Consider the following 7,878-nt stretch of genomic DNA (forward strand, 5'->3'; position numbering starts at 1 on the left):
AGGTCCTAAGACTCTGGTCCACACGGACATTAGGACCATGCTCTCACCAGCCCCAGCCCAAAGCTTTCAAACGGAAAAGGCTTCTGGTCCAAACACCACTAGACCCATCTGCGCCCATAAGGGCCCCAGGCCAAGCCCCTCTTGGCAGATCACTGCTCCAAAAGCAAAGATTGATAGAAATCAACAAGCTCTTGTGATTGATAAGTTGAAACCTCGGTCCCAATGAAATTAGACATGGCTTTTCAGCCAGCCAGACTTCAACAAATCATCATGAAACTCTAGAATTCATCTTCAAGAATTCTGAAAAAAAAATACCTAATCTAAGCAACAAGATGAACCGTCAGTTGTCCAAACTCAACAATCCCCGGCAACGGCGCCAAAAACTTGGTGCTGTTCCGGATCAGAAATTGGCACTGATGTTACTGGTGCGCGAAATTGTGAACAATACTTTTCACAACTCTCATAATCCCCGGTCATGAACCCCAAAAACTTGGTGTTCAATACCATGGCATTACACAACTTCGCACAACTAACCAGCAAGTGCACTGGGTCGTCCAAGTAATAAACCTTACGCGAGTAAGGGTCGATCCCACGGAGATTGTTAGTATGAAGCAAGCTATGGTCATCTTGTAAATCTTAGTCAGGCAGACTCAAATAGATATGGTGATGAACGCATAAACATAAAGATAAAGATAGAGATACTTATGTAATTCATTGGTAGGAACTTCAGATAAGCGCATGAAGATGCCTTCCCTTCCGTCTCTCTGCTTTCCTACTGTCTTCATCCAATCCTTCTTATTCCTTTCCATGGCAAGCTTGTGTAGGTTTCACCATTGTCAATGCTACCTCCCATCCTCTCAGTGAAACGATTGCATATGCTCTGTCACAGCATAGCGGAATCAGCTGTCCGTTCTCGGTCAGCCGGAATAGAATCCATCGATTCTTTTGCGTCTGTCACTAACGCCCCGCCCGCTAGGAGTTTGAAGCACGTCACAGTCATTCAATCATTGAATCCTACTCAGAATACCACAGACAAGGTTAGACCTTCCGGATTCTCTTGAATGCCGCCATCAGTTCTTGCCTATACCACGAAGATTCCGATTAAAGATTCCAAGAGATATTCACCCAATCGAAAGTAGAACGGAGGTGGTTGTCAGTCACACGTTCATAGGTGAGAATGATGATGAGCGTCACAGATCATCACATTCATCAAATTGAAGAACAAGTGATATCTTAGAACAAGAACAAGCGGAATTGAATGGAAGAACAATAGTAATTGCATTAATACTCGAGGTACAGCAGAGCTCCACACCTTAATCTATGGTGTGTAGAAACTCCACCGTTGAAAATACATAAGCATAAGGTCTAGGCATGGCCGAATGGCCAGCCTCCCAATGATCTAAGAACTAGATGTCCAAAGATGATCTAAAGATTAAAAGAAATCCAAAGATTATAATACAATAGTAAAAGGTCCTACTTATAGAAAACTAGTAGCCTAAGGTTTACAGAGATGAGTAAATGACATAAAAATACACTTCCGGGCCCACTTGGTGTGTGCTTGGGCTGATCAATGAAGCATTTTCGTGCAGAGACTCTTCTTGGAGTTAAACGCCAGCTTTTATGCCAGTTTGGGCGTTTAACTCCCATTTGGGTGCCAGTTCCAGCGTTTAACGCTGGGATTTCTGAGGGTGACTTTAAACGCCGGTTTGGGCCATCAAAATCTTGGGCAAAGTATGAACTATCATATATTGCTGGAAAGCCCAGGATGTCTACTTTCCAACGCCGTTGAGAGCGCGCCAATTGGGCTTCTGTAGCTCCAGAAAATCCACTTCGAGTGCAGGGAGGTCAGAATCCAACAGCATCTGCAGTCCTTTTTAGTCTCTGAATCAGATTTTTGCTCAGGTCCCTCAATTTCAGCCAGAAAATACCTGAAATCACAGAAAAACACACAAACTCATAGTAAAGTCCAGAAAAGTGAATTTTAACTAAAAACTAATAAAAATATACTAAAAACTAACTATATCATACTAAAAACATACTAAAAACAATGCCAAAAAGCATACAAATTATCCGCTCATCACAACACCAAACTTAAATTGTTGCTTGTCCCCAAGCAACTGAAAATCAAAATAGGATAAAAAGAAGAGAATATGCAATGAATTCCAAAAACATCTATGAAGATCAGTATTAATTAGATGAGCGGGGCTTTTAGCTTCTTGCCTCTGAACAGTTTTGGCATCTCACTCTATCCTTTGAAATTCAGAATGGTTGGCTTCTTTAGGAACTTAGAATCCAGATAGTGTTAATGATTCTCCTAGTAAAGTATGATGATTCTTGAACATAGCTACTTATTGAGTCTTGGCTGTGGCCCAAAGCACTCTGTCTTTCCAGTATTACCACCGGATACATACATGCCACAGACACATAATTGGGTGAACCTTTTCAGATTGTGACTCAGCTTTGCTAAAGTCCCCAATTAGAGGTGTCCAGGGTTCTTAAGCACACTCTTATTTGCCTTGGATCACAACTTCTTATTTCTCTCTCTTTTTTTTTCGTTTTTCTTTTTCTCTTTTTTTTTCGATTTTTTTTTTTGAATAGAAATGCTTTTTCTTGCTTCAAGAATCATTTTAATGATTTTTTAGATCCTCAGTAACATGTCTCCTTTTTCATCATTCTTTCAAGAGCCAACATTCATGAACCACAAATTCAAGATACATATGCACTGTTTAAGCATACATTCAGAGAACAACAGTATTGCCACCACATCAAAATAATTAAACTGTTATAAAATTCAAAATTCATGCAATTCTTTCTTTTTTCAATTAAGCACGTTTTTATTTAAGAAAGGTGATGGATTCATAGGACATTCATAACTTTTAGGCATAGACACTAAGACACTAATGATCACAAGACACAAACATAGATAAACATAAGCACTAAAATTTCGAAAAACAGAAGAAATAAAGAATAAGGAAATTAAGGAACGGGTCCACCTTAGTGATGGCGGCTCTTTCTTCTTCTTGAAGATCCTATGGAGTGCTTGAGCTCCTCAATGTCTCTTCCTTGTCTTTGTTGTTCCTCCCTCATGATTCTTTGGTCTTCTCTAATTTCATGAAGGATGATGGAGTGTTCTTGGTGCTCCACCCTTAGTTGTCCCATTTGGAACTCAACTCTCCTAGGGAGGTGTTTAGTTGCTCCCAATAGTTTTGTGGAGGAAAGTGCATCCCTTGAGGAATTTCAGGGATCTCATGGTGAGTGGGATCTCTTGTGTGCTCCATCCTTTTCTTAGTGATGGGCTTGTCCTCATCAATGGGATATCTCCCTCTATGTCAACTCCAACTGAATAACAGAGGTGACAAATGAGATGAGGAAAGGCTAACCTTGCCAAGGTAGAGGACTTGTCCGCCACCTTATAAAGTTCTTGGCTATAACCTCATGAACCTCTATTTCTTCTCCAATCATGATGCTATGGATCATGATAGCCCGGTCTATGGTAACTTCGGACCGGTTGCTAGTGGGAATGATTGAGCGTTGTATGAACTCTAACCATCCTCTAGCCACGGGCTTGAGGTCATGCCTTCTCAATTGAACCGGCTTTCCTCTTGAATCTCTCTTCCATTGGGCGCCCTCTTCACATATGACTGTGAGGACTTGGTCCAACCTTTGATCAAAGTTGACCCTTCTAGTGTAAGGATGTTCATCTCCTTGCATCATAGGCAAGTTGAACGCCAACCTCACACTCTCCGGACTAAAATCCAAGTATTTCCCCCGAACCATAGTAAGATAATTCTTTGGATTCGGGTTCACACTTTGGTCATGGTTCTTGGTGATCCATGCATTAGCATAGAACTCTTGAACCATCAAGATTCCGACTTGTTGAATGGGTTGGTAAGAACTTCCCAACCTCTTCTTCGGATCTCATGTCGGATCTCCGGATATTCACCCTTTTTGAGTGAAAAAGGGACCTCGGGGATCACCTTCTTCAAGGCCACAACTTCATAGAAATGGTCTTGATGCACCCTTGAGATGAATCTCTCCGTCTCCCATGACTCGGAGGTGGAAGCTTTTGCCTTCCCTTTCCTCTTTCTAGAGGTTTCTCCGGCCTTAGATGCCATAAATGGTTATGGAAAAACAAAAAGCAATGCTTTTACCACACCAAACTTAAAATGTTTGCTCGTCCCCGAGCAAAAGAAGAAAGAAAAGAGTAGAAGAAGAAGAAATGAGGGGAAAGGGAATGGCTTTAATTTTCGGCCAAGAAGGGGATAAGTGGTGTGTATGTTGTGTGAAAATGAAGGAGTGAAGGAGGGTTTATATAGGAGAGGGGAGGGGAGGGTTCGGTCATTTGAGGGTGGGTTTGGGTGGGAAAGTGGTTTGAATTTGAATGGTGAGGTAGGTGGGGTTTTATGAAGGATGGATGTGAGTGGTGAAGAGAAAGATGGGATTTGATAGGTGAGGGGTTTTTGGGAAGAGGTGTTGAGGTGATTGGTGAAGAAGAGAGAGAGTGGTAGGGTAGGTGGGGATCCTGTGGGGTCCACAGATCCTGAGGTGTCAAGGAAAAGTCATCCCTACACCAAATGGCATGCAAAATCACGTTTTGTGCCATTTCTGGCGTTAAACGCCGGGCTGGTGCCCATTTCTGGCGTTTAACGCCAGTTTCTTGCCCCTTTCTGGCGTTTAACGCCAGTCTGGTGCCCCTTTATGGCGTTAAACGCCCAGAATGGTGCCAGAATGGGCGTTAAACGCCCAACAGCTAACCTCACTGGCGTTTAAACGCCAGTGGGTGCGTCCTCCAGGGTGTGCTATTTTTCTTCCTGTTTTTCATTCTGTTTTTGCTTTTTTCATTAATTTTGTGACTTCTTATGATCATCAACCTACAAAAAAGATAAAATAACAAAAGAAAATAGATAAAATATAACATTGGGTTGCCTCCCAACAAGCGCTTCTTTAATGTCATTAGCTTGACAGAGGACTCTCATGGAGCCTCACAGATACTCAGAGCCATGTTGGAACCTCCCAACACCAAACTTAGAGTTTGAATGTGGGGGTTCAACACCAAACTTAGAGTTTGGTTGTGGCCTCCCAACACCAAACTTAGAGTTTGACTGTGGGGGCTCTGTTTGGCTCTGTTTTGAGAGAAGCTCTTCATGCTTCCTCTCCATGATGACAGAGGGATATCCTTGGGCCTTAAACACCAAGGATTCTTCATTCACTTGAATGATCAACTCTCCTCTATCAACATCAATCACAGCCCTTGCTGTGGCTAGGAAGGGTCTGCCAAGGATGATGGATTCATCCATGCACTTCCCAGTCTCTAGGACTATGAAATCAGTAGGAATGTAATGGTCTTCAACCTTAACCAGAACATCCTCTACAAGTCCATAGGCTTGTTTTCTTGAATTGTCTGCCATCTCTAGTGAGATTTTTGCAGCTTGCACCTCAAAGATCCCTAGCTTCTCCATTACAGAGAGGGGCATGAGGTTTACACTTGACCCTAAGTCACACAAGGCCTTCTTGAAGGTCATGATGCCTATGGTACAAGGTATTGAAAACTTCCCAGGATCCTGCCTCTTTTGAGGCAGTTTCTGCCTAGACAAGTCATCCAGTTCTTTGGTGAGCAAAGGGGGTTCATCCTCCCAAGTCTCATTTCCAAATAACTTGTCATTTAGCTTCATGATTACTCCAAGGTATTTAGCAACTTGCTCTTCAGTGACATACTCATCCTCTTCAGAGGAGGAATACTCATCAGAGCTCATGAATGGCAGAAGTAAGTCAAATGGAATCTCTATGGTCTCATTTTGAGCCTCAGATTCCCATGGTTCCTCATTGGGGAACTCATTGGAGGTCAGTGGACGTCCAGTGAGGCCTTCCTCAGTGGCGTTCACTGCCTCTCCTTCCTCCCAAAATTCGGCCATGTTGATGGCCTTGCACTCTCCTTTTGGATTTTCTTCTGTATTGCTTGGAAGAGTGTTAGGAGGGAGTTCAGTAATTTTCTTGCTCAGCTGACCCACTTGTCCTTCCAAATTTCTGATGGAGGACCTTGTTTCAGTCATGAAACTTTGAGTGGTTTTGATTAGATCAAAGACCATGGTTGCTAAGTCAGAGGTATTCTGCTTAGAACTCTCTGTCTGTTGCTGAGAAGATGATGGAAAAGGCTTGCTATTGCTAAACCTGTTTCTTCCACCATTATTGTTATTGAAACCTTGTTGAGGTCTCTGTTGATCCTTCCATGAAAGATTTGGATGATTCCTCCATGAAGGATTATAGGTGTTTCCATAGGGTTCTCCCATGTAATTCACCTCTTCTATTGAAGGGTTCTCAGGATCATAAGCTTCTTCCTCAGATGAAGCTTCCTTAGTACTGCTTGGTGCATTTTGCATTCCAGACAGACTTTGAGAAATCATATTGACTTGTTGGGTCAATATTTTATTCTGAGCCAAAATGGCATTCAGAGTGTCAATCTCAAGAACTCCTTTCTTCTGACTAGTCTCATTGTTCACAGGATTTCTTTCAGAAGTGTACATGAATTGGTTATTTGCAACCATTTCAATCAGTTCTTGAGCTTTAGTAGGCGTCTTCTTCAGATGAAGAGATCCTCCAGCAGAGCTATCCAAAGACATCTTGGATAGTTCAGAGAGACCATCATAGAAAATACCTATGATGCTCCATTCAGAAAGCATGTCAGAAGGACATTTTCTGATCAATTGTTTGTATCTTTCCCAAGCTTCATAGAGGGATTCTCCTTCCTTCTGTCTGAAAGTTTGGACTTCCACTCTAAGCTTACTCAATTTTTGAGGTGGAAAGAAGTTTGCCAAGAAGGCATTGACTAGCTTTTCCCAAGAGTCCAGGCTTTCTTTAGGTTGAGAGTCTAACCATGTTCTAGCTCTGTCTCTTACAGCAAAAGGAAATAGCATAAGTCTATAGACCTCAGGGTCAACCCCATTAGTCTTGACAGTGTCACAGATTTGCAAGAACTCAGCTAAAAACTGATGAGGATCTTCCAATGGAAGTCCATGGAACTTGCAATTCTGTTGCATTAGAGAAACTAATTGAGGCTTAAGCTCAAAGTTGTTTGCTCCAATGGCAGGGATAGAGATGCTTCTCCCATAGAAGTTGGGAGTAGGTGCAGTAAAGTCACCCAGCACCTTCCTTGCATTGTTAGCATTGTTGTTGTTTTCGGCTGCCATGTGTTCTTCTTCTTTTAAGAATTCGGTCAGGTCTTCCAAAGAGAGTTGTGCTTTAGCTTCTCTTAGCTTTCTCTTCAAGGTCCTTTCAGGTTCAGGATCAGGCTCAACAAGAATGCTTTTGTCTTTGCTCCTGCTCATAAGAAAGAGAAGGAAACAGGAAAATGTGGAATCCTCTATGTCACAGTATAGAGATTCCTTGAAGTGTCAGAGGAAAAGAATAGTAGAAGACAGAGATAGAAAATTCGAACTTATCAGAGAAGATGGAGTTCAAATTTTGCATTAAGGAATAGTATTAGTCCATAAATAGAAGGATGTGAGAAGAAGGGAAGAGATTTTCGAAAATTAAGTGAAAAATTTTGAAAACATTTTTGAAAAACATTACTTAATTTTCGAAAATGAAAGTGGGAAAGAAATAAAGTGATTTTTGAAAAAGATTTTGGAATTAGAAATCAAAAAGATTTGGTTGAAAATTATTTTGAAAAAGATGTTGTTAAGAAGATATGATTGGTTTTAAAAAAGAAATGTGATTGAGAAGATATGATTTGAAAAACATTTTTTAAAAAGATTTGATTTTGAAAATTAAAAACTTGACTAACAAGAAAAGATATGATTCAAACATTAAACCTTTCTCAACAGAAAAGGCAACATACTTGAAATGTTGAATCAAATCATTAATTGGTAGCAAGTATCTTTG

The 7,878-nt window shown here is 41.2% G+C and overlaps 1 non-coding gene across 1 annotated transcript; it reads left to right on the top strand.

Annotated features, from left to right (window-relative positions):
- Positions 1-6,671: 6,671 nt before the first annotated feature.
- On the top strand, positions 6,672-6,779 carry LOC112704431 (small nucleolar RNA R71). Its single transcript, XR_003155056.1, has one exon. It is a non-coding gene; the product is annotated as a small nucleolar RNA R71 (small nucleolar RNA).
- Positions 6,780-7,878: the final 1,099 nt, after the last annotated feature.

The sequence above is a fragment of the Arachis hypogaea genome, chromosome 7 (genome assembly GCF_003086295.3).
Source record: "Arachis hypogaea cultivar Tifrunner chromosome 7, arahy.Tifrunner.gnm2.J5K5, whole genome shotgun sequence".
Taxonomy (NCBI): Eukaryota; Viridiplantae; Streptophyta; class Magnoliopsida; order Fabales; family Fabaceae; genus Arachis; species Arachis hypogaea.